This window comes from Felis catus, chromosome B3 (assembly GCF_018350175.1).
Source record: "Felis catus isolate Fca126 chromosome B3, F.catus_Fca126_mat1.0, whole genome shotgun sequence".
Classification (NCBI taxonomy): Eukaryota; Metazoa; Chordata; class Mammalia; order Carnivora; family Felidae; genus Felis; species Felis catus.
Window position 1 is genome coordinate 39,832,292 of NC_058373.1, and position 13,175 is coordinate 39,845,466.

General features: G+C 40.5%; 1 long non-coding RNA gene and 1 other non-coding gene across 6 annotated transcripts in view; both read right to left on the minus strand.

Moving 5' to 3' along the window:
- The window catches only part of LOC111560808, a 40,532-nt gene extending 30,143 nt beyond the window's left edge, over positions 1-10,389 (minus strand). For 2 of the 5 annotated variants that reach the window (XR_002742889.2, XR_006599114.1), the window contains exons 1-3: positions 10,198-10,389; positions 9,405-9,495; positions 8,369-8,460 (exon numbers count right to left, since the gene is read on the minus strand). This is a non-coding gene — a long non-coding RNA (uncharacterized LOC111560808). Of the gene's footprint in view, positions 1-8,368; positions 9,496-10,197 lie in introns of all 5 variants that reach the window. The other 3 variants (XR_006599116.1, XR_006599115.1, XR_006599117.1) reach the window with 2 other exon arrangements.
- Positions 10,265-10,381, minus strand: LOC111561019. Its single transcript, XR_002743390.2, has one exon. It is a non-coding gene; the product is annotated as a U5 spliceosomal RNA (small nuclear RNA).
- Positions 10,390-13,175: the final 2,786 nt, after the last annotated feature.

Here is a 13,175-nt window from a genome sequence, read left to right on the forward strand (position 1 = left end):
GAGCCCCCCATCAGGCTTGCTGCTGTCAGTGTGGAGCCTGCTTCAGAACCTCTGTCCTCCTCTCTCTTTGTCCCTCTCCCACTCATGCTAGCTCTCAAAAAAAAAAAAAAAAAAAATCCAGGACTAGTTGGCTTCACAGGCGAATTCTACCAAATATTTAACAAGTTAATACCTATTCTTCTCAAACTACTCCAAAAAATAGAAAAAGAAGGAAAATTTCCAAATTCATTCTATGAGGCCAGCATCACCCTGATACCAAAACCTGATAGAGACACCACAAAAAAAGAGAACCACAGGCCAAATCTCTGATGAACATAGATGCAAAACTCCTCAGCAAAATACTAGCAAACTGAACCCAACAATACATTAAAAAACTCATTCACCAAGGGGCGCATGGATGGCTTAATTGATTGGATGTCCGACTCTTGATTTTGGCTCAGGTCATGATCCCAGGGTCGTGGGATGGAGCCTTGCATTAGGCTTGGTGCTGAGCGTGAAGCCTGCTTAAGATTCTCTCTCTCCCTCTGTCCTTCCCCTGCTCACAAATGCACATGTGTTCTCTCTCTCAAAATAAATAAATAAACAAAGCCTTAAAAAAATGACTCATCACAATCAAAGGGATATACTCTTGGGTTGCAAGGATAGTTCAATATTCACAAATCAATCAACATAATACATCACATCAATAACAGAAAGGATAAGAACAATATCATTTCAATAGATGCAGAAAAAGCATTTAACAAAGTACAACATCCATTCATGGTAAAAACCCTCAACAAATTAGGTTTAGAGGGAACATCCCCCAATATAATAAAGCCATTTATAAAAAATTCACAGGTAATATCATCCTAAATGGGGAAAAACAGAGAGCTTTTCCTCTATAGTCAGGAAAAAGTGGTGTCCACTCTCACCACTTTTATTCAACATAGTACTGAAAGTCCTAGCCACAGCTCCCACAACAAAATGAAATAAAGTGCAAGATATTTGCAGATAACATGATACTATACATAGAAAACTTGAAGGTGTCCACCAAAAAACTGCTAGAACTGATAAACAAATGCAGTAAAGTTGTAGAATACAAAATCAATGTAGACTTTCTATACACCAATTTCTATATACCAATAATGAAGCAGCAGAAAGAGAAATGAAGTAATCAATCCCATTTTATAACTGCACCAAAAATAAGATAGTTAGTCCTCCTTCCCAACATGGTGTAGTCAGTTAACATCACCCAGCTGAACCTGCTACAGCTATAAATGCTCAAGAACAAGCTGGACCAAGGGGCACCTGGGTGGCTCGGTCAGTTAAGCATCCAACTCTTGATTTCAGCTCAGGTCATGATCTCATGGTTCGTGAGTTTGAGCTGTGAATCGGGCTCTGTTCTGACAGTGCAGAGCCTGCTTGGGATTCTCCCCCCTCTCTCTCTGCCCCTCTTCTGCTCACACACTCTCTCTCTCAAAAATAAAATAAACAGGAAGGAAGGAAGGAAGGAAGGAAGGAAGGAAGGAAGGAAGGAAGGAAGGAAGGAAGGAAGGAAGGAAGGAAGAGAAAGAAAGAAAGAAAGAAAGAAAGAAAGAAAGAAAGAAAGAAAGAAAGAAAGAAAGAAAGAAAGAAAGAAAAAACTGGACCAAGAACTGGAGTTCTTGCCCACGTCCATTGCCCAGCTCAAGGTGGGGCAGACCAAGTATGTGGAAGCTGCGGACTGTTTGAACATGCTGTAACAAGAACAATGAGGGGGAAGAATTACTCCTCCCACTGATGAGTTCTATGTATGTCCTTGGGAGGTGACATGATGTGGAACATGTACTCATTGATGTGGGAAGAGGCTACTATGTAGAAAAGACAGCTGAGGATTTCAGGGACTCTCTCAAGAGGAAGATAGACTTCCTCCCCAGCCAACTGGAGGAAATCGAGCCAGCTCTGCAGGGAAAGCATGCTATCATGCTTCATGCCAGAAGATTCAGCAGCTCACTGCCAAAGCCTGAGAAGTTGTTTCAGAAATGGGGCAGAGGGACCCTACTTCAGGAGCCTGAGACTTTGTGGGCATGGCTTCCTGGGGTCAGGGAAGAGAAGTGTCTTGTGTTTAATGCTAATAAATGTGCCAGCTGGAAAAAGGAAAAGGGGAAAAAAATAATAATAAGATACATCGGAAAAAAACCTAACCAAAGAGGTGAAAGATCTGTACTCTGAAAACTATAAAAACACTGATGAAAGAAATTGAAGACACAAAGAAATGGAGAGAGACATTCCATGCTTATGAATTGGAAGAATATTATTAAAATTTTTAAAACATTTTTTATTTATTTTTGAGAGACAGAGACAGCACCATGAGCAGGAGAGGGGTAGAGACAGAGGGAGACACAGAATCCTAACAGGCTCCAGGCTCTGAGCTGTCAGCACAGAGCCCGACACTGGGCTCGAACCCAAGAGCCATGAGATCATGACCTGAGCCAAAGTCAGACGCTCAACAGACTGAGCCACCCAGGCACCCTGGAAGAGCGATTATTATTAAATGTCTGTATCACCCACAGCAATCTACACATTTAATGCAATTCCTAACAAAATACCAACAGCATTTTTCACAAAACTGAATAATCCTAAAATTTGTATGGAAACGCAAAAGACCCCAAATAGCCAAAGAAAACTTGAAAAAGAAAAGCAAAGCTGAAAGCATCACAATTCCAGACTTCAAGTTGTATCACAAAGCTGTAGTCATCAAAATAGTATGGTATTGGCGTGCACGCACACACACACACCAGACACATAGATCAATAGAACAGAATAGAAAACCCAGAAATTAACCCACAATATTATGGTCAATTAATCTTCGACAAAACAGAAAAGAATATCCAATAGGAAAAAGACAGCCTCTTCAACACATGGTACTGAGAAAACTGGATAGCAACATGTAAAAGAATGAAACTGGGCCACTTTCTTACACCATATACAAAAACAAATTCCAAATGGATGAAAGATCTAAATATGATACCTGAAACCATAAAAGTCCTGGAAGAAAGCACAGGCAGTAATTTCTCTGACCTCAACCATAACAACTTTTTTCTACATAGGTCTCCTGAGGCAAGGAAAATGAAAGCAAAAATAAACTCTTGGGGCTACATCAAAATAAAAAGCTGCACGGTGAGGGAAACAATCAACAAAACTAAAAGGCAACCTATGGAATGGGAGAAGATATTTGCCAATGACTTATCTGATAAAGGGTTAGTATCCAAAATATATATAAAGAATTTATAAAATTCAACACCCAAAAAACAAATAATCCAATTAAAAAATGGTCAGAAGACACGAACAGACATTTCTTTAAATAAGACATCCAGATGGCCAACAGACACATGCAAAGATGCTTGACATCACTCATTATCAGGGAAATGCAAATCAAAAGTACAATGAGATATCACCTCACACCTGTCAGAAGGGCTAAAATCAAGAACACAAAAAACAACAGGTGTTGGCAAGGATGTGGAGAAAGGGGAACCCTTGTGCACTGTTGGCAGGAATGCAAACTGGTGCAGCCTCTCTGAAAAACAGTATGGAGGTTCCTCAAAATGTTAAAAATAGCAATACCCTATGATCCAGCAATCGCACTACTAGTATTTACCCAAAGAATACAAAAATACTAATTCAAAGGGATACATGCATTCTGAGGTTTATAGAAGTATTATTTACAATAGCCAAATTATGGAAACAGACCAAGTGTCCATTGGACTGATGAATAAAGAAGATGTGATATATATACACAATGGAATATTATTCAGCCATAAAAAAGAATGAAATCTTGCCATTCGCAATGACATGGATGGAACTAGAGTATTATGCTAAGCAAAATAAGTCAAAGACAAATACTATATGATTTCACTCAAATGTGGAATTTAAGGAACAAAACAAATAAGCAATAAACAAGAAAGAGGCAAACCAAGAAACAGACTCTTAACTATAGAGAATAAAGGGATGGATACCAGAGGGGAGGTGGGGGGGGTGGGTTAAATAGGTAATGGGGATTAAGGAGTCCACTTGTCCTGATGAGCACAGAGTGATATACGGAAGTGCTGAATCACTATACTGTACACCTGAAACTAATACGACACTGTATGTTAACCAAGTGGAATTTAAGTAAAACCTTTTTTATTTTTTTTTTAATTTTTTTTTCAACGTTTATTTATTTTTGGGACAGAGAGAGACAGAGCTTGAACGGGGGAGGGGCAGAGAGAGAGGGAGACACAGAATCGGAAACAGGCTCCAGGCTCTGAGCAATCAGCCCAGAGCCTGACGCGGGGCTCGAACTCCGGGACCGCGAGATCGTGACCTGGCTGAAGTCGGACGCTTAACCGACTGCGCCACCCAGGCGCCCCTAAGTAAAACCTTTTTTAAAATGCCCAAATAAATATCTCATAATAAATGGCTGAATAAATACATTAGACAGAGAAAGAGAGAGAACGGATCAGAAAGTCCCCTGTTACCTCAGGAGGTAAAATACCCTTGAGGAAATGAAGAGGCTGCTCTATTGACAGGGAAGGGGCTCCCCTAGGCAAAAACCCAAATGTTCCAGAAAGGCGAACATTCGAATTTGTAATTCGAATTGCTATGTGTTCTGGAGACCCTCCTGGGGCTGGACAGTACAGGGGTCTTGTAGGGGGCCTTCTGAAAGAAGAGGCCATCAGTGCTTGCTGGTGTGAGATCCCAGGGAGTGCTGAGGGGAGTGCTTCTAGGCCTTGAGGTGACCCTCCTCCCAACATTGCTGAGCCTCTGTGTTACTGTCTAGTTTTGGAAGATTAGAGCAATGCTTTATTTTGCATATCACTTTTAAACATTTCCTTTTCGTATCCATCCTCTCTTGTCTGCTTCTCATGACATCCTGTGAGGCAGGCAGGGAGAAATCGCTGTTTTCTCACAGAGAGGACTGGCTCCTCTTGAAGCCACTTAATGGGAGATTATCTTCCTCCTATTGCTTCCTTCCACATTTCCTGGGACATACTATTTTCCAGGGATACAAGGAAGGATAAGACTAGGGTGTTAGAAGCTTCTAGGAAAAGCAAAACAAGGATAACATCCAGTGGAACATGAGAAACTAGGTATAGTGACAAAGTTATCACTGTGATAGTGTAGGCCATTTTCTTTTCCAAATTGACTTTTTTTTTTTTTTTAAGTTTATTTGTTTTGAGAGAGAGTGCATGTGGGCACGCATGCATGCCCATGAGGGGCGGGGAGGTCAGAGGAGAGAGAGAGAATCCCAAGCAGGCTCCACACTGTCAGTGCAGAGTCTGACACAGGGCTTGATCCCACAACCTGTGAGATCATGACCTGAGCTGAAATCAAGAGCTGGACACTCAACCAACTGAGCCACCCAAGCTCCCCCAAAATGAATTTTTAAATCAGCTTGTTGAACAACATAAAAATTCCTTTTGAAACAATAGAAAAACTACCAAAAAAGTACACAAGAGTGTACTGAAGACATAACCAGAAATTAGTGGGCAGTCGGGGGGGTGGGGGGGTGGCGGATGCACACTAGAGAGGATCATCAAACTCCAAATTTGGTTCTTTGGAAAAAAGCTAATAAAATTGACAACTTCTGACAGATGTACAAGGTCAAAAAAAGAGAAGGCATAAATAAATAATATTGGGAATGAAAAAAGGACATTACAGATAGAGCAGAGTCAAATAACAGAGAATAGTATCAACAACTACATGCCAATAAATTTTAAAACTGCAGAAAATGTACATATTATATACATAAAACCTAGATATAACTTAGATATATGTATATAACTTGCATATCCATGTTTATAAAACTTAAAAAAACTGACTCAAGAAGAAATAGAAAACCTGAATGTCATATAACAAAAAAGACAAGAATCACTGGCAAAACATCAAGCCTCAATGGCTTTGCTGGCAAACATCAAGGAACATCTAGATCATTCCAAGGTGATATAGACTCTCCCAGAGGTTAAGGTGGAGGGGGGTGAGGGAGGAAAGAATACTTTCCAGCTCATCTTATAAATTTCTATATCCTTGATAATAAAACAAGGGCACAATAATTAAGTAATATTTTTACTGGCCAATCCCCTTAGAGAATTTAAATATAAAAGCCTAATCACAATATCAGCAAACTGAGTCCAACAATGTTTAAAAATACAGTGTGATTAGTTGGGTTTTGTGGATTGGGTGTTTGTGTCCCCCACCCCCAAATGAATTTGTTGAAACCCAATCCCAGTGTGATGATATGGGAAGTAGGGCCTCTGGGAGGTAATTAGGTCATGGGGGTGGAGACTTCATAAATGGGATCAGTGCCCTTATAAGAGGACAGAGAACTAGCTAGCTCTTTTTTCACTGTGTGAAGAAGATACAAAAAGCCAATTGTCTGCAACCTGGGGGAAGGGGAAGGGCAGTAGCTATCATTTGGCACCCTGATCTCAGACTTCCAGTCCCTTAGAACTGTGAGAAATAAATTTCTGTTGTTTGAGCCACCCAGTTTATGGTATTTTGTCATAGCAGCCCAAGCTAAGACAGATTTATTCTAGAAATGCAAGATTGGCTTAACATTTGGAAATAACTCAATGCCATTCACCACATTAAAAATCTCAAAGAAAAATCAGAGGCACCTGAGTGGCTCAGTTGGTTGAGCATCTGACTCTTGATTTTGGCTCAGTTCAGGATCCCAGAGTTGTGGGATTCAGCCCCAAGCCGGGCTCTGCACTGAGGGTGGAGCCTGCTTAGGATTCTCTCTCTCTCCCTTTGCCCCTCTCCCTCAAGCTCACTTGCTTGCTTGCATGCTCTCTCTCTCTCTCTCTCTCTCTCTCTCTCACACACACACACACACACACACACACACACACACACAAAAGTTTCACTATCATTTCTGGAGCACCTGGGTGTCTCAGTTGATTGAGCATCCAACTTTGGCTCAGGTCATGATTTCACGGTTGTGAGTTCAAGCCCCATATTGGGCTTGCTGCTATCAGCCTGTCAGTGCAGAGCCAACATCAGATCCTCTGTCCCCCTCTCTCTACCTAACCCTAACCCTCCCCTGCTTTTGCTCTAAAAAAAAATAAATAAATAAATAAATATATGTGTGTGTATATATGTATTTTTTAAAGTTCCACTATCATTTCTACTTAACATTATACAATATACATTATACAATAAACATTGTATATGCTGGCTGCTCAATAAGAAAATGTATATCTAGGGGTTCCTGGGTGGCTCAGTTGGTTAGCGCGTCTGACTTCAGCTCAGGTCATGATCTCATGGCTCGTGGGTTCGAGCCCCACATCAGTCTCTGTGCTGACAGCTCAGAGCCTGGAGCCTGCTTCGGATTCTGTATCTCCCTCCCTCTCTGCCCTTCCCCAGCTCACACACACACGCGCTCTCTCTCAAAAATAAACATTTAAAACATTTTTTAAAAAGAAAATATATATCTAAATAGTAGAAAGGAAGAAATGAACTCAGATAATATATCTTGTAAATAGAAAACTCAAAATAATCTACACACAACTTATTAGAGTTAATGCAAGAGTCAAGCAAGATTGCCAGATATAAAATTCTATACAAGAGTCAACTACATTTTTTTTAGACTCCACCCACATATGGGGCTTTCACTCAGGACCCAGAAATCAAGAATTGCATGCTCTACCTACCAACTGAGCCAGCCAGGTGCCCCAAGAGTCAACTACATTCATGCACAAGAGCAATGTACAATTAAGAAATGCAACTTTAAAAATTAACAAAGGGTAGGGGAAAAAAGGAAAAAATACCAAAGGGTGCAAAATCTTTAGTAGACATTTTTAACATTTTTTATTGAAAGATAGTAAAAAAAACTTACACATATGGAGAGAGAAATCATGACCATGTGGAAGATGAAGATTCAATTCTCCCTAATTAATTTACAGATTTAATTCAGATCCAACAGGAATTTTCATAGAAATCAACAAGGCAATTTTAAACATCGAAAAAAATATTATTGAGAGAGGGGGTGTGAGAAGTGGAGAGGGGCAGAGGGGAGAGGGAGAGAGGGGGAGAGAGAGACAGAATCCAAAGCTGTCTCCACACTCAGTGAGAGCCTGACAAAAGACTTGATCCCACAACCCTAGTATCATGACCTGAGCCGAAATCAAGAGTTGCTCACTCAACTGACTCACTCAGGCCCCTTAAACATTTTTGAAAGATCAAAGGATAGCCAAGTTACTCCTGTATGATATTAGCTCAAGGAAAGACAAATTACACCCATGGAACAGAATAGAGAGCCCACAATGTTTATGGCATTGACTGTGGTGATAGTTTCATGGATGTATACTTACCTCCAAACTCATCAAATTGTATACATTAAATACATGCAGCTTTTCCTATGCAATCATACCTCAATCGACTGGTTTAGGAAAAAGACAGAGCCCAGAAACATTCCCAGGCATATAAGGAGAGCTGATGTATGTCAGAGTTGTCAAAGAAGATCTATAGTGGGGAAAGGAGACATCAATCAATACACAGTGCAGAACAACTGTCAGTGGGGAGGGGGTGAGGGATAAAAATTGATCCATACTTCACACTATGCACAAAAATTCAGTTCCAGATTAATCAAGGACTTAAATATGAAAGACATAACTTGAAAAGATAGTTTCCTAAATAGCCTGAGGTAGTAAATTATTAAAAAACTTTTAAAAAGCACAAATCAGAATGAAGAAAAAAATCAATCTGACAACATTAAAATTAAGAACAGTTCACCAAGACACAAAAGAAGAGTGGAAAGGGAAGCTATTACCTGAAAGAAGTTAACCAACAAAGAATTACTATTTAGACTCTACAGTCTAAAGGTGGTGTTAAAACTTCCAAAATAAGACAAAGATTCACAATCTAAGGAGGAAAAATGGGCAAAAGGCATGTATAGGCATTTCAATGAAGATAAACCACGATGGCAAAAAAAAAAAAAAAAAATTCTTTGAAAAGATATTCAACTTTAGCAGTACCTAGAGAAATGTACATTAAAACCACCGTCAAGGGCACCTGACTCAGTAGGGTGAGCGACCGAATGGCGATTTCAGCTCAGGTCATGATCCCAGGATCATGAGATCAAGCCCCATCTTAGGACTCTGAATGAGCATGTACCCTGTTTGGGATTCTCTCTCTCCCTCTGCCCCTCTCCCCTGCTCTCTCAGGCGCGCGCTCTCTCTCTCTCTCTCTCTCTCTCTCTCTCTCTCTCTCTCTCAAAATAAAACACAAAACAAAAGAACCCAAAAAGCCAAAAAATCACTGTCAGGTATTAGTTCCACTAGATGGGCAAAAATTAAAGTCAGCATACCAAAGACCAGTAAAGATGAGAAGCTATGCGAACTACACAAATGCCATTGGCAGAAATGTAAACGGGTACCTTCACTTGGGGAACAAATTATTACACTTACCTGCCCTGACCCAGTGATTCCATTCCACACATTAAGAAAAGAAAGTCTTGCACATGGTCCCTGTGAGTAACATCATTTTAACAACCCAGATCTAAGGAAAGAAACCAAACCTCCGTGAAGAGAGAATGGATCCATAAATTAGTCCATACAGTGTAATACTATAAAGAGCTGTGTTGCCCAATACCATTAGTTCCATCATGCTGGTTGAGCACTTCATTGCAGAGCAGCTAATACTAATTGAAAATTACAAAGGGCAAGGGGCGCCTGCACGGCGCAATTAGTTAGGCGTCTGACTCTTGGTTCTGAGCTCAGGTCACGATCTTACCATTGGTGGGATAAAGCCCTGCACCTGGGCGGCCATTGAGCCTGCTTGAGATTCTGTTCCCTCCTCTACTCGCTCATATTTTTCTCTCTCAAAGTAAATTACGTATAAAGTGGAGAAGAAACTATACCACCATAAAGATGTAAAATTTCTAATGTCCTATATTGGCTTTACATTGAAGAGCTTAGATTTTGTAGGTTAAATATATAAACCCAATAAGCCTCACACACCTTTCTTTCCCTTAATTATGTACCCAACTTCTTTTTTTCCGCTCAAAGAAACCACCCACATAAAGAACAAACGCTTTAAAAAAAAAAAAAAAAAAAAAAAAACCTCAAAACCCAAAGGAGCTGCTTCTAGAAACTAAAAAGAACCCGAAACAGACACGTAATTTCGGGAATCACGCGCGTAATAAGCAACTAAAACAAGACACGATAGCAGCAGTTAAGACATATTGAACAAAACTCTTACCTAATCTTAAGCAGCAAACAACCACAAGCAAAAAGAAAAACCCACTCTATTCTTTTTAACGATATATAGCCTCGCTAAGTGCAAGGCCTCAAAAAATTGTTTCAAGACTCAGAATTGTTCCTCTCCACGGAAATCTTTAGTAAAAGGCGAAAGATTTATACGATCTGAAGAGAAACCAGAGTATGCGATCGCTACCCCTAACCTGCAACTCGGGTAAAATGATCGCCTGGTTCACTGATGGTGACTAACTAACGACAAGAGTCAATGCCCTAGTAAAATTTTCTAGAATAATATGTATGTATGGGTCTATTTTTAAGATATACAAGTGGAAGAATTTTTTAATTTTGTTGCTTTCAACCGGTATCGGTGCAGTGCACTGTGGGTATGCAAATCATTGGGTCACTGCTCTTTTGGTTCAGAAAATAGGTTAGTATTCACGCAGTACCTCGGCGTCACCCTTAGGGGGCGAGCGGAGTACTGGCTGAGTGGGATCCAAACTCCGTCTTGATTAAAGAGACTCAGGTTTCTGTTATTTGTACACCTGAATTTTATTTCTGTTGAATGAAGACTTTACCATTAAATGGAAAGAGAGAAAATTAGAGAATAAGTAATTGACCCAAAATTCAGGACGGTGGTTCCTCCACGGGGAGTGAGGGGTAAGGCTGGGAAGGGCATACAAGAGTTCTAAAAGTGACTTTTTTCTTAAGCTGTGTAAGCACCTGGTGTTTTGTTTGTCCTTGGTTTAACCGTGCGCCTCAAGGGTATGTACTTTTTTTTTTTTTTTTTTTTTTGTAGAGAGAGAGAGAGAGAGCGCGCGCGCAAATGAACTAGAGGGAGAGAGAGAATCCCAAAGCTGGGCTCAAGCATATCCCATGTGGGGCTCAACTCAGGAACCAGGAGACTATGATTTGAGCCAAAGTCAGATGCTTAACGACTGAGCCACCCAGGCGCTCCCAGGGTGTACACTCTTGAACAGTGCATTTTTGCCGTTTGAGAAAAATTCCTGGCAGTGTCCTGTTTAAAATTGGAGCCTAATGTGCTCAGTTTCAGGTTTCCTGCCCCACCTGATACTACTTTGGGAGATGAAATCTTGTATTCTCGTTTCGGATCCCATGTCTCCTTATTCTCCTTAAGAGAATAAGTCTCTTATTCTCCTTTTTCTTTTTTCTTTTTTTTAAAGTAATCTCTATAGGCAATGTGGGGCTTGAACTCATGACTGAGAGATCAAGAGGCAGAACTGAGCCAGTCAGGCACCCCACCCTTATACTATGCTTTTAAAATGTGCTGTTCTATTGTTGGGATGAGCACTGGGTGTTGTATGGAACCCAGTTTGACAATAAATTATATTTTAAAAAAGAAATAAAGGGAGCTTAAAATACACACACACAAAAATGTGCTGTTCTCAGTTGTTGGATCCCACCTGTGTACAAGGGTCCTCTCTAGCATTTGGGGTAACTGAACAACCTTGAGAAAGGAAATTGCACCTTTTTATTTTTTCTACCTGCTTATATAAACATTTTCCGTCCCAACTTTGACCCCTTCTTTAAATTGGCACTCCCCCCCCCCCCACTTTGTCAGTTCTTTTGCTAACAAGTCAATCATATTGGACATATATTTGATTTAAATTTGTCTAATACATTTTAAAAACAGCTTTATTGGATATAATTCACTTGACGTACAATTCATCCATTTAAAGTGTATAATTGAATGGACTTTAGTATGCAGTCATGACCACCATCTTATTTTATTTTTAGTATTTTTTAATTTTTTTATTAAAAAAATTTTTTTAATGTTTATTTAGTTTTGAGAGAGACACACACACACAGAGTGTGAGCAGGGGAGGGGCAGAGAGAGTGGGAGATACAGAATCTGAAGCAAGCTCCAGGTTCTGAGCTGTCAGCACAGAGCCCAAAGTGGGGCTCAAACTCCTGTACCGCGAGACCATGACCTGAGCCCAAGTTGGGAGCTTAACCAACTGAGCCAACCAGGTGCCCCTATACTATCTACTTTTAGAACATTTTTGTCACCTCAAAGAGAAACTCTACCCATTGGCAGTTATTTGCCCCCCTCCCCACCTCGTTCCCTACCTTCTGGGAACCACTAATCTACTTTCTATCTCTAAAGTGCCTATTCTGGATATTTCATATAAATGGAAGCATACAAACTGTGGCCTCTTGTGACTGGCTTCTTTCATTTAGAGGGATGTTTGTGAGGTTCCTCTAAGCATACATTTGTTTTGATACTTTTTTGCATGCTTGCAATATTTTACAATGTAATGGGAAGCTAGAGTTCCATGGACAAGTAAAGTTCACCCTATGTAATAGCTACCCTCACAGGCCTTGGCTAGGGGCTAAGGCACTAATAGAACAGGAAAGGAGCAATTCTGAATATCAGAGCGTTTACCTGCTCCTAAGTTTGAGGGAACCTTCATCTTCTGGACCTTACCCTGCTTCATTCTGGAAGGGTTCTGGGCAGCTTTCACCAGTTAGCCACAAAGTTCATTTTGTCTTTAGCATTCCAGGCTCCATAGGGAGTCACGGAGTTTCCAGGGGGCTTCTGATTCCAAAGTGTGAACCCATCTCTGATTGCAAATGTGGAGTTTGAGGGACTGGAACAATGTCATTGTTTATGATGTGGCTGGCAGTTCCATTCCTGGCCGCAATTTATACTGATATTTAATACAAGATATAACCTGAAAAAAAAAAATACAAAACATAAAAACCATTAGTTGAATTGGGGGGTGAATGAAAAGAAATTGTTTATTTTCTTTTAATGTTTATTTTGAGAGAGACAGACAGATCACGAGCAGGGGAGGGGCATAGAGAGAGGGAGTCACAGAACCCAAAGCAGGCTCCAGGCTCTGAGCTGTCAGCACAGAGCCTGACATGGGGCTCGAACTCCCAAACCGTGAGCTCATAACCTGAGCCGAAGTCAGACACTTAACCAGCTGAGCCACACAACACCCTTTTTTTTTTTTT